This window comes from Oncorhynchus keta, unplaced genomic scaffold (assembly GCF_023373465.1).
Source record: "Oncorhynchus keta strain PuntledgeMale-10-30-2019 unplaced genomic scaffold, Oket_V2 Un_scaffold_17242_pilon_pilon, whole genome shotgun sequence".
NCBI classification, from domain to species: domain Eukaryota; kingdom Metazoa; phylum Chordata; class Actinopteri; order Salmoniformes; family Salmonidae; genus Oncorhynchus; species Oncorhynchus keta.
Window position 1 is genome coordinate 417,701 of NW_026290817.1, and position 14,761 is coordinate 432,461.

Sequence of the window (14,761 nt, forward strand, 5' to 3'; positions counted from 1 at the left end):
CCATGTAACTGATGTACACATTCATGGAGGAATCAGTAAATGTAGACTGATGTACAAGTCTGATAGAAACAGCTGTATTCCATGTGACTGATGTACACACAGTTCTGATGGAGGAATCAGCTGTATACTCCAAAGACTGATGTACACAGTTCTGATGGAGGAAACACAGTTCTGCTGTATACATTCCATGTACACAGTTCTGATGGAGGAATCAGACTGATGTACACAGTTCTGATGGAGGAATCAGCTGTATACTCCATGTAAACAAGTAAAGGCCCACTGTCAAAAACATCATGTTCTGATGGAGGCCCAGCTGTATACTCCATGTAGACTGATGTACACACAGTTCTGATGGAGGAATCAGCTGTATACTCCATGTAGACTGATTATGGAGGAAACACAGTTCTGATGGAGGAACAGCTGTATTCCATGTGACTATGTACACAGTTCTGATGGAGGAATCAGCTGTATACTCCACTGATGTACACAGTCTGATGGAGGAACCATACTCCATGTAGACTGATGTACACAGTTCTGATGGAGGAATCAGCTGTCAAAACCATTCTGATGACTAATAAAGTAAAGCTGACTCACATCATGAATCTGACCAAAAACCACGTTATAGTGACATATAAGTAGCTAATATGTCATTATAAGTGACGTCTAATTTAGTGACATATCAGTAATACGTCCACAGAAGTGACAGATGCCTATGTAGTTAAATGGCACTATTGTTTTGACATATTCTAATGAGACCAAGTTGCCAAAAGAAGCGATGTCATCTCCGATCCTACCAATTCTATTGGTTTCATTGTACTGCAGTCAATCAATCACTGTAGTATTTGACATGTATTTGTTTGCCCTCTTTGGAGACAAGACCATGGATAAAGGGAAACTGTCCTACTTCATGTTAGCCATATGTATGACTGCAAGAAATCTACATTGAAGTCTTCATTGGTTTCTGCGGCTAACTTCACGTGAACGTGAGGTGATAAAAACATTAGCATAATATACACACTTACACACAAACTGTACATGGAAGAAATGTCAACTTGACCAAGCCGTCACAAACTACATTCAGTTGGCATTAAGCTAGTGTTTAACCCTTGATCATGTTGTGCTGGTTGTCTTGAGATATGGCAACAGTCAGGCGATGTTACCTGTTGAATAATATCAGAACTCAGAACCCAATCTAGCAGGCTATTCAATTAGTCTGTTATGAACACTACATGTTGAGGTGTATAGTATGTGGAGAGATCTCACTGAGTAACGCCTCAAATAAAGTACCGAGAGTGTAGGGTGACGAGAGAGGAATCCAGTATTCTGTTTTGATACAAGACCATCCCTTTACAATTACAACAGTATCATGCAATATATCTGACTGGTAGTGTTTGAAACACAGAATATTTAGCATTCTCAAAACTTCATAAAATTCATAAACAAAGCTCTAGTAATGAATTACACGACAAGATATTCATAATGTTATGTAAATGGATCAAATCATGTAGCTAGCTTCCTTCTAAAACGTTTCACAAATATCCCATTCATTGAGGAAATATATATTAATATATGAAATATATATTCAGAACTATATTTCATGTTACATGATCCTCCTTCACTTTGCATAAACAGTTCACACAAAGAATATTGATTAGTCATACACAAACACACACGTTTCAGACTGCCTGTTTACCACTCACAAACACACACACAACGAAAATATCAAATGAGACCAAACGTGTGCATAGCTGTCCCCATAAACAAGCATTATTAAATCATGAAGAAAATGTTTTCTCCCGACAGTATTATTTAAAGAAACAAATGAATTTAAGGTCTCGAAAGACTTCATGTGAATGAATATGGAATGCATCAGGTCAGAGCAGGGGAGCTGTGTGAAAACAAGAAATAAATGAAACAGTGCTTCATATGATCATCATAGCTACAATGACAATAATAATGGACTGTAACACGTTTCAAATGAATAGAATAACCATCAACGTAAAGTAACACATAATTGCATTTCAATGCTTCTATGGTCATAAGAAAACCGAAAGGCGGTTGTGAGCGCTCCAGGGTGAAGTTTCCACTAGGTACAGATCTAGGATCAGCTTCCCTCCCCCAAACCTAACCTTAACAATTAGTGGGAAAATGCAAAACTGACCCAAGATCAGCATCTATGGGCAATTTCATCCTACACCATTGTGTTGAGATACATGTTGTATCTATTTCTGGTTGAGTCTTTCCCATGTAAAGCAGAAACAGAGGATGTGTGTTTTCAATGTAAAACTGACCACAAGGACGATACTGTCTGTCTGATATGAGCTGACTGAGTGATCAGGCTCCACACGCCCGGCTCCTGTGCCTATGGTTGACTGCTGTAGAGAGATGGAGGCTGGATGGGTGGAGGGGGCCCCTGGGCCCTAGCCATTGAGAGGGCCTTTATTCATTGAAGGGTCCCCTATCAGTTGAGGGGGGGGCCCTAGCCGTTCCGTCTGGAGTGAGAGGATGGATGGAGACAGTCACTGGGATCACATTTACCATGAGGTCCCTGGGGACCTGAAGGGCCCGATGGCCCCTGGATACTGCTTCCAGGTTCACCTGCAGACAAAAACACTTTCACATTTGTGGGGAGCAGTGAATTTCAGGAGGAAGTAGAGATGATTGGGACGCAACCATTGGGTGATTGTTTAATCAATCAAATAAACCATGAAGGAAAACAGGACGCTATCAGAGGAGCAGTATTACTGGGAACAGTATTATCTAGTCAGCTAACAAAACTGCTTTCATGTGCCAAACTGCAACTCTTAAAAAGGAGATGAAAACACCCACTCTCATGCATACTTTACACACAAACCCTCGTCAATACAGATCAGAATAAAAAGTTAATGTTCTGCACAAAAAGATCAGAATGAAAGATTTTCCTGCTTTGCTCCCGGCAGAGAAGAATCTCTTTGAGATCATGCTGAAAAGGGAGAGAGTTGATCAAATGGAAATAAGAGATTTAAGTGTATGTTTCTTTTATATCCGCCCTATCAGTGATGATATACTAATTGTTTCGTGTCAGCTTGATACCTCAGCGTAAGAGAGAGTCATTATGAGTAGCTCTGCTCATTAGTTCTGTTGGCTTAGTAATTACTAGTGTTTTTAAACTGAAAACATCAAACGACCTCAGGATGAACTGAGGGCTACATGACACTGTCATAACCATGACATAAGGGCTACATGACACTGTCATAACCATGACATAACTGTCATAACCATGACATTACACTGTCATAACCATGACATAACTGTCATAACCATGACATAACTGTCATAACCATGACATTACACTGTCATAACCATGACATAACTGTCATAAACATGACATTACACTGTCATAACCATGACATTACACTGTCATAACCATGACATTACACTGTCATAAACATGACATAACTGTCATAAACATGACATTACACTGTCATAACCATGACATTACACTGTCATAAACATGACATAACTGTCATAAACATGACATTACACTGTCATAACCATGACATAACTGTCATAAACATGACATAACACTGCCATAACCATGACATTACACTGTCATAACCATGACATAACTGTCATAAACATGACATTACACTGTCATAACCATGACATTACACTGTCATCATAAAACACTGTCATAAAATGACATAGACTGTCATAAACATGACATTACACTGTCATAACCATGACATTACACTGTCATAAACATGACATAACTGTCATAACATGACATTACACTGTCATAACATGACATTACACTGCCATAACATGACATTACACTGTCATAACCATGACATTACACTGTCATAACCATGACATAACTGTCATAAACATGACATAACACTGTCATAACCATGACATTACACTGTCATAACCATGACATTACACTGTCATAAACATGACTGTCATAAATGAGGAATCACTGTCATAACCATGACATTACACTGTCATAACCATGACATAACACTGTCATAACCATGACATACCACTGTCATAAACATGTAACTGTCATAACCATGACATTACACTGTCATAACCATGACATTACACTGTCATAAACATGACATAACTGTCATAACCATGACATTACACTGTCATAACCATGACATTACACTGTCATAAACATGACATAACTGTCATAACATGACATAACTGTCATAACATGACATAACACTGTCATAACATGACATTACACTGTCATAACCATGACATTACACTGTCATAAACATGACATAACTGTCATAACCATGACATAACTGTCATAACCATGACATTACACTGTCATAACCATGACATTACACTGTCATAACCATGACATTACACTGTCATAAACATGACATAACTGTCATAAACATGACATAACTGTCATAAACATGACATAACTGTCATAATGACATAATGTCATAACTGACATAACTGTCATAACATGACATTACTGTCATAAACATGACATAACTGTCATAACCATGACATTACACTGTCATAACCATGACATTACACTGTCATAACCATGACATTACACTGTCATAAACATGACATAACTGTCATAACCATGACATTACACTGTCATAACCATGACATTACACTGTCATAAACATGACATAACTGTCATAACCATGACATACCTGTCATAAACATGACATAACTGTCATAAACATGACATAACTGTCATAACCATGACATTACACTGTCATAACCATGACATTACACTGTCATAACATGACATAACTGTCATAACATGACATAACACTGTCATAACATGATTTGTTTAACACTGTCATAACCATGACATTACACTGTCATAACCATGACATTACACTGTCATAACCATGACATTACACTGTCATAACCATGACATAACTGTCATAAACATGACATTACACTGTCATAACCATGACATTACACTATCATAAACATGACATAACTGTCATAAACATGACATTACACTGTCATAACCATGACATTACACTGTCATAACCATGACATTACACTGTCATAAACATGACATAACTGTCATAAACATGACATTACACTGTCATAACCATGACATAACACTGTCATAACCATGACATTACACTGTCATAACCATGACATAACTGTCATAAACATGACATTACACTGTCATAACCATGACATTACATGTCATACCATGACTACACTGTCATAAACATGACATAACTGTCATAAACATGACATTACACTGTCATAAACATGACATTACACTGTCATAACCATGACATTACACTGTCATAAACATGACATAAACTGTCATAACCATGACATTACACTGTCATAACGTTTGACATAACTGTCATAAACATGACATAACACTGTCATAACCATGACATTACACTGTCATAACCATGACCTCCTTCACTGTCATAAACAGTTCACATGTCAAAAACATGACACTGTCATAAACATGACATTACACTGTCATAACCATGACATTACACTGTCATAACCATGACATAACTGTCATAAACATGACATTACACTGTCATAACCATGACATTACAATGTCATAACCATGACATTAACTGTCATAACATGACATAACTGTCATAAACATGACATAACACTGTCATAACCATGACATTTCACTGTCATAACCATGACATAACTGTCATAAACATGACATAACACTGTCATAACCATGACATTAACTGTCATAACCATGACATAACACTGTCATAAACATGACATTAACTGTCATAAACATGACATAACTGTCATAAACATGACATAACTGTCATAACCATGACATTACACTGTCATAACCATGACATTACACTGTCATAACCATGACATTACACTGTCATAAACATGACATAACTGTCATAAACATGACATTACACTGTCATAACCATGACATTACACTGTCATAAACATGACATAACTGTCATAACATGACATAATGTGTGTCATAACATGACATAACACTGTCATAACATGACATTACACTGTCATAACCATGACACCATGACATAACTGTCATAAACATGACATAACACTGTCATAACCATGACATTACACTGTCATAACCATGGAGACAGTCATTGGGACACTGTCATAACATGACATAACTGTCATAACCATGACATTACACTGTCATAACCATGACATTACACTGTCATAACCATGACATTACACTGTCATAAACATGACATAACTGTCATAACCATGACATTACACTGTCATAACCATGACATAACACTGTCATAAACCATGTCATAACATGAACAGTACACTGTCATAACATGACATTACACTGTCATAACCATGACATTACACTGTCATAAACATGACATAACACTGTCATGCATAACCATGACAAACACTGTCATAACCATGACATTACACTGTCATAAACATGACATTAACTGTCATAACCATGACATTACACTGTCATAACCATGACATTACACTGTCATAAACATGACATAAGTCATAACCATGACATAACAAATCAAACATGACATTACACTGTCATAACATGACATATACACTGTCATATCAGTGACATACACTAATAACACTGTCATAACCATGACATACACTGTCATAACATGACATAACACTGTCATAACCATGACATTACACTGTCATAACCATGACATAACTGTCATAAACATGACATAACACTGTCATAACCATGACATTACACTGTCATAACCATGACATTACACTGTCATAAACATGACATAACTGTCATAACCATGACATTACACTGTCATAACCATGACATTACACTGTCATAAACATGACATAACTGTCATAACATGACATAACTGTCATAACATGACATAACACTGTCATAACATGACATACACTGTCATAACCATGACATACACTGTCATAACCATGACATAACACTGTCATAACCATGACATTACACTGTCATAACCATGACATTACACTGTCATAACCATGACATTACACTGTCATAACCATGACATACACTGTCATAACCATGACATAACACTGTCATAACCATGACATTACACTGTCATAACCATGACATTACACTGTCATAACCATGACATTACACTGTCATAACTGTCATGACATAACTGTCATAACCATGACATAACTGTCATAACCATGACATTACACTGTCATAAACATGACATAACTGTCATAACCATGACATTACACTGTCATAACCATGACATTACACTGTCATAAACATGACATTAACTGTCATAACCATGACATTACACTGTCATAAACATGACATTACACTGTCATAAACATGACATAACTGTCATAACCATGACATTACACTGTCATAACCATGACATTACACTGTCATAACATGACATAACTGTCATAACATGACATAACTGTCATAACATGACATAACACTGTCATAACCATGACATTACACTGTCATAACCATGACATTACACTGTCATAACCATGACATTACACTGTCATAACCATGACATTACACTGTCATAACCATGACATTACACTGCCATAACCATGACATTACACTGTCATAACCATGACATTACACTGTCATTACCATGACATAACACTGTCATAACCATGACATTACACTGTCATAACCATGACATTACACTGTCATAACCATGACATTACACTGTCATAAACATGACATTACACCGTCATAACCATGACATTACACTGTCATAACCATGACATTACACTGTCATAACCATGACATTACACTGTCATAAACATGACATTACACTTTCATAACCATGACATTACACTGTCATAACCATGACATTACACTGTCATAACCATGACATTACACTGTCATAACCATGACATTACACTGTCATAAACATGACATAACAGAGTTTATAAACATGACATAACAGAGTTTATAAACAGTCATGACACTGGTGTCAGCTTTTTATTTGAATGAATGTTTGCTTGTATTTAATCAGGGAGCCCATTGAGACCAGGGTGTCATTTTCGATGGTGCCCTGAGGACAACAAGTTTATAACGGAGGGTTCAAGATATAAAGTTTTACCCAACGTAAGTGTAAGATTCTACAACTACAGCCGTACAATGATGGTATACTGGTATTTTCCCCCCTTTCATAAAGCATCAGTTTCAAGTGTAAATATGAAATAACTTCATACGAAACACAATGGTTGCTACAAGTTCACATCACATTTTCCTTCTTGTGCTTCAATGGCTATAGGGCTTAGCACAATTTCACCACTCCTTCAAAGCAGTGTGCAGTGTGTGTGTGTGTGTGTGTGCGTGTGTGCGTGTGTGTGCGTGCGTGCATGTGTGTGTGTTTGGTGTCTAGCTGTTACCTGGTGGTCCTGCCAGACCTGGAGCTCCTGGTATCCCCAGACCTAGCTGACCCCTCTCTCCTTTCTGACCTCTGTACCCTGGAAAGAAACACAAGACAATGACCAGACTGGACTGGACTCCCAGCCTAAGACAACAGACTGGACTGGACTCCCAGCCTAAGACAACAGACTAGACTGGACTCCCAGCCTAAGGAGGGCAACAGGTAGCCTGGTTCCAGATCAGTTTATGTTGCCTTGCCAACTGTTGTGGTCATTGTCATGCCAAACATAGCACCACGCCAGTTGGCTATACAACGAGATGGACAGATCTGGGACCAGGGTTTTGGAGAACAGGACCAGAGGTAGATGAATCCCAATGTGTTTATGCATAAAGAGTTTGTGATGAGTGGTTTATGATGAGGTGAGGAATAAGTCATCTCATGTCTGCTCTACGCTCTACGCAGCCTGAATACTCTAGTGTACATCTGGTACCAACAGTGCTGCTTCTCTCTTTCAATACTGGACTGTCCCTGTCAACATCACAGCAACACAAAAGTCTCAACACTCTGCATGGCCTTCAACTCCTCTCTATGTGTTTTCCAGGAAGCCCGATGGCCTATTTCATCAAGGCAACTGATGTCATGAGATCTGAGTACCTTAACTGTTCATGTGAGGCGTATCCTTTACTACAGTAGTTACTGTAACTGTTCATGTGGGGCGTATCCATTACTACAGTAGTTACTGTAACTGTTCATGTGGGGCGTATCACTACTACAGTAGTTACTGTAACTGTTCATGTGAAACGTATCACTACTACAGTAGTTACTGTAACTGTTCATGTGAGGCGTATCACTACTACAGTAGTTACTGTAACTGTTCATGTGAGGTGTATCACTACTACAGTAGTTACTGTAACTGTTCATGTGAGGTGTATCACATTACTACAGTAGTTACTGTAACTGTTCATGTGAGGTGTATCACTACTACAGTAGTTACTGTAACTGTTCATGTGAGACGTATCACTACTACAGTAGTTACTGTAACTGTTCATGTGAGACGTATCACTACTACAGTAGTTACTGTAACTGTTCATGTGAGGTGTATCTACTACAGTAGTTACTGTAACTGTTCATGTGAGGTGTATCCACTACTACAGTAGTTACTGTAACTGTTCATGTGAGGTGTATCACTACTACAGTAGTTACTGTAACTGTTCATGTGAGGTGTATCACTACTACAGTAGTTACTGTAACTGTTCATGTGAGGCGTATCACTACTACAGTAGTTACTGTAACTACAGTAGTTACTGTAACTGTTCATGTGAGGTGTATCACTACTACAGTAGTTACTGTAACTGTTCATGTGAGCGTATCACTACTACAGTAGTTACTGTAACTGTTCATGTGAGGCGTATCCACTACTACAGTAGTTACTGTAACTGTTCATGTGAGGTGTATCACTACTACAGTAGTTACTGTAACTGTTCATGTGAGGTGTATCACTACTACAGTAGTTACTGTAACTGTTCATGTGAGGCGTATCCACTACTACAGTAGTTACTGTAACTGTTCATGTGTATCCACTACTACAGTAGTTACTGTAACTGTTCATATCACTACTACAGTAGTTACTGTAACTGTTCATGTGAGGTGTATCACTACTACAGTAGTTACTGTAACTGTTCATGTGAGGTGTATCCACTACTACAGTAGTTACTGTAACTGTTCATGTGAGGTGTATCACTACTACAGTAGTTACTGTAACTGTTCATGTGAGGTGTATCACTACTACAGTAGTTACTGTAACTGTTCATGTGGGGCGTATCCACTACTACAGTAGTTACTGTAACTGTTCATGTGAGGTGTATCACTACTACAGTAGTTACTGTAACTGTTCATGTGAGGTGTATCACTACTACAGTAGTTACTGTAACTGTTCATGTGAGGTGTGTCACTACTACAGTAGTTACTGTAACTGTTCATGTGAGGTGTATCACTACTACAGTAGTTACTGTAACTGTTCATGTGAGGTGTATCACTACTACAGTAGTTACTGTAACTGTTCATGTGAGGTGTATCCACTACTACAGTAGTTACTGTAACTGTTCATGTGAGGTGTATCTACTACTACAGTAGTTACTGTAACTGTTCATGTGAGGTGTATCCACTACTAAAGTAGTTACTGTAACTGTTCATGTGAGGTGTATCACTACTACAGTAGTTACTGTAACTGTTCATGTGAGGTGTATCACTACTACAGTAGTTACTGTAACTGTTCATGTGAGGTGTATCTACTACTACAGTAGTTACTGTAACTGTTCATGTGAGGTGTATCCACTACTACAGTAGTTACTGTAACTGTTCATGTGAGGTGTATCCACTACTACAGTAGTTACTGTAACTGTTCATGTGAGACGTATCCACTACTACAGTAGTTACTGTAACTGTTCATGTGAGGTGTATCCACTACTACAGTAGTTACTGTAACTGTTCATGTGAGGTGTATCACTACTACAGTAGTTACTGTAACTGTTCATGTGAGGTGTATCACTACTACAGTAGTTACTGTAACTGTTCATGTGAGGTGTATCACTACTACAGTAGTTACTGTAACTGTTCATGTGAGGTGTATCACTACTACAGTAGTTACTGTAACTGTTCATGTGAGGTGTATCCACTACTACAGTAGTTACTGTAACTGTTCATGTGAGACTACAGTAGTTATAACTGTTCACTCCACTACAGTAGTTACTGTAACTGTTCATGTGAGGTGTATCCACTACTACAGTAGTTACTGTAACTGTTCATGTGAGTGTATCACTACTACAGTAGTTACTGTAACTGTTCATGTGAGGTGTATCACTACTACAGTAGTTACTGTAACTGTTCATGTGAGGTGTATCACTACTACAGTAGTTACTGTAACTGTTCATGTGAGGCGTATCACTACACAGTAGTTACTGTAACAGTAGTTACTACAGTAGTTACTGTAACTGTTCATGTGAGGTGTATCCACTACTACAGTAGTTACTGTAACTGTTCATGTGAGGTGTATCCACTACTACAGTAGTTACTGTAACTGTTCATGTGAGGTGTATCACTACTACAGTAGTTACTGTAACTGTTCATGTGAGGTGTATCACTACTACAGTAGTTACTGTAACTGTTCATGTGAGGTGTATCACTACTACAGTAGTTACTGTAACTGTTCATGTGAGGTGTATCCACTACTACAGTAGTTACTGTAACTGTTCATGTGAGGTGTATCACTACTACAGTAGTTACTGTAACTGTTCATGTGAGGTGTATCACTACACAGTAGTTACTGTAACTGTTCATGTGAGGTGTATCACTACTACAGTAGTTACTGTAACTGTTCATGTGAGGTGTATCACTACTACAGTAGTTACTGTAACTGTTCATGTGAGGTGTATCCACTACTACAGTAGTTACTGTAACTGTTCATGTGAGGTGTATCACTACTACAGTAGTTACTGTAACTGTTCATGTGAGGTGTATCACTACTACAGTAGTTACTGTAACTGTTCACGTATCCACTACTACAGTAGTTACTGTAACTGTTCATGTGAGGTGTATCACTACTACAGTAGTTACTGTAACTGTTCATGTGAGGTGTATCACTACTACAGTAGTTACTGTAACTGTTCATGTGAGGTTACTGTATCACTACTACAGTAGTTACTGTAACTGTTCATGTGAGGCGTATCCACTACTACAGTAGTTACTGTAACTGTTCATGTGAGGTGTATCCACTACTACAGTAGTTACTGTAACTGTTCATGTGAGGTGTATCACTACTACAGTAGTTACTGTAACTGTTCATGTGAGGTGTATCACTACTACAGTAGTTACTGTAACTGTTCATGTGAGGTGTATCACTACTACAGTAGTTACTGTAACTGTTCATGTGAGTGTATCCACTACTACAGTAGTTACTGTAACTGTTCATGTGAGGTGTATCACTACTACAGTAGTTACTGTAACTGTTCATGTGAGGTGTATCACTACTACAGTAGTTACTGTAACTGTTCATGTGAGATGTATCTACTACTACAGTAGTTACTGTAACTGTTCATGTGAGGTGTATCTACTACTACAGTAGTTACTGTAACTGTTCATGTGAGGTGTATCCACTACTAAAGTAGTTACTGTAACTGTTCATGTGAGCGTATCCACTACTACAGTAGTTACTGTAACTGTTCATGTGAGACGTATCCACTACTACAGTAGTTACTGTAACTGTTCATGTGAGGTGTATCACTACTACAGTAGTTACTGTAACTGTTCATGTGAGGTGTATCACTACTACAGTAGTTACTGTAACTGTTCATGTGAGGTGTATCACTACTACAGTAGTTACTGTAACTGTTCATGTGAGGTGTATCACTACTACAGTAGTTACTGTAACTGTTCATGTGAGACGTATCCACTACTACAGTATTTACTGTAACTGTTCATGTGAGGTGTATCACTACTACAGTAGTTACTGTAACTGTTCATGTGAGGTGTATCCACTACTACAGTAGTTACTGTAACTGTTCATGTGAGGCGTATCCACTACTACAGTAGTTACTGTAACTGTTCATGTGAGGTGTATCACTACTACAGTAGTTACTGTAACTGTTCATGTGAGGGTGTATCACTACTACAGTAGTTACTGTAACTGTTCATGTGAGGCGTATCACTACTACAGTAGTTACTGTAACTGTTCATGTGAGGCGTATCCACTACTACAGTAGTTACTGTAACTGTTCATGTGAGGTGTATCACTACTACAGTAGTTACTGTAACTGTTCATGTGAGGTGTATCACTACTACAGTAGTTACTGTAACTGTTCATGTGAGGTGTATCACTACTACAGTAGTTACTGTAACTGTTCATGTGAGGTGTATCACTACTACAGTAGTTACTGTAACTGTTCATGTGAGGTGTATCCACTACTACAGTAGTTACTGTAACTGTTCATGTGAGGTGTATCCACTACTACAGTAGTTACTGTAACTGTTCATGTGAGGTGACTACAGTAGTTACTGTAACCACTACTACAGTAGTTACTGTAACTGTTCATGTGTGAGGTTACTGTAATCACTATCCACTACTACAGTAGTTACTGTAACTGTTCATGTGAGGTGTATCACTACTACAGTAGTTACTGTAACTGTTCATGTGAGGTGTATCCACTACTACAGTAGTTACTGTAACTGTTCATGTGAGGTGTATCACTACTACAGTAGTTACTGTAACTGTTCATGTGAGGTGTATCACTACTACAGTAGTTACTGTAACTGTTCATGTGAGGTGTATCACTACTACAGTAGTTACTGTAACTGTTCATGTGAGGTGTATCACTACTACAGTAGTTACTGTAACTGTTCTGTGAGGTGTATCACTACTACAGTAGTTACTGTAACTGTTCATGTGAGGTGTATCACTACTACAGTAGTTACTGTAACTGTTCATGTGAGGTGTATCACTACTACAGTAGTTACTGTAACTGTTCATGTGAGGTGTATCACTACTACAGTAGTTACTGTAACTGTTCATGTGAGGTGTATCACTACTACAGTAGTTACTGTAACTGTTCATGTGAGGTGTATCACTACTACAGTAGTTACTGTAACTGTTCATGTGAGGTGTATCACTACTACAGTAGTTACTGTAACTGTTCATGTGACTACTACAGTAGTATAACTGTTCAGGTGTATACTACTACAGTAGTTACTGTAACTGTTCATGTGAGGCGTATCACTACTACAGTAGTTACTGTAACTGTTCATGTGAGGTGTATCACTACTACAGTAGTTACTGTAACTGTTCATGTGAGGTGTATCACTACTACAGTAGTTACTGTAACTGTTCATGTGAGGTGTATCACTACTACAGTAGTTACTGTAACTGTTCATGTGAGGTGTATCACTACTACAGTAGTTACTGTAACTGTTCATGTGAGGTGTGTCACTACTACAGTAGTTACTGTAACTGTTCATGTGAGGTGTATCACTACTACAGTAGTTACTGTAACTGTTCATGTGAGGTGTATCACTACTACAGTAGTTACTGTAACTGTTCATGTGAGGTGTATCCACTACTAAAGTAGTTACTGTAACTGTTCATGTGAGGTGTATCTACTACTACAGTAGTTACTGTAACTGTTCATGTGAGGCGTATCACTACTACAGTAGTTACTGTAACTGTTCATGTGAGGTGTATCTACTACTACAGTAGTTACTGTAACTGTTCATGTGAGGTGTATCCACTATTACAGTAGTTACTGTAACTGTTCATGTGAGGTGTATCCAGTACTACAGTAGTTACTGTAACTGTTCATGTGAGGTGTATCACTACTACAGTAGTTACTGTAACTGTTCATGTGAGGTGTATCCACTACTACACTACAGTAGTTACTGTAACTGTTCATGTGAGG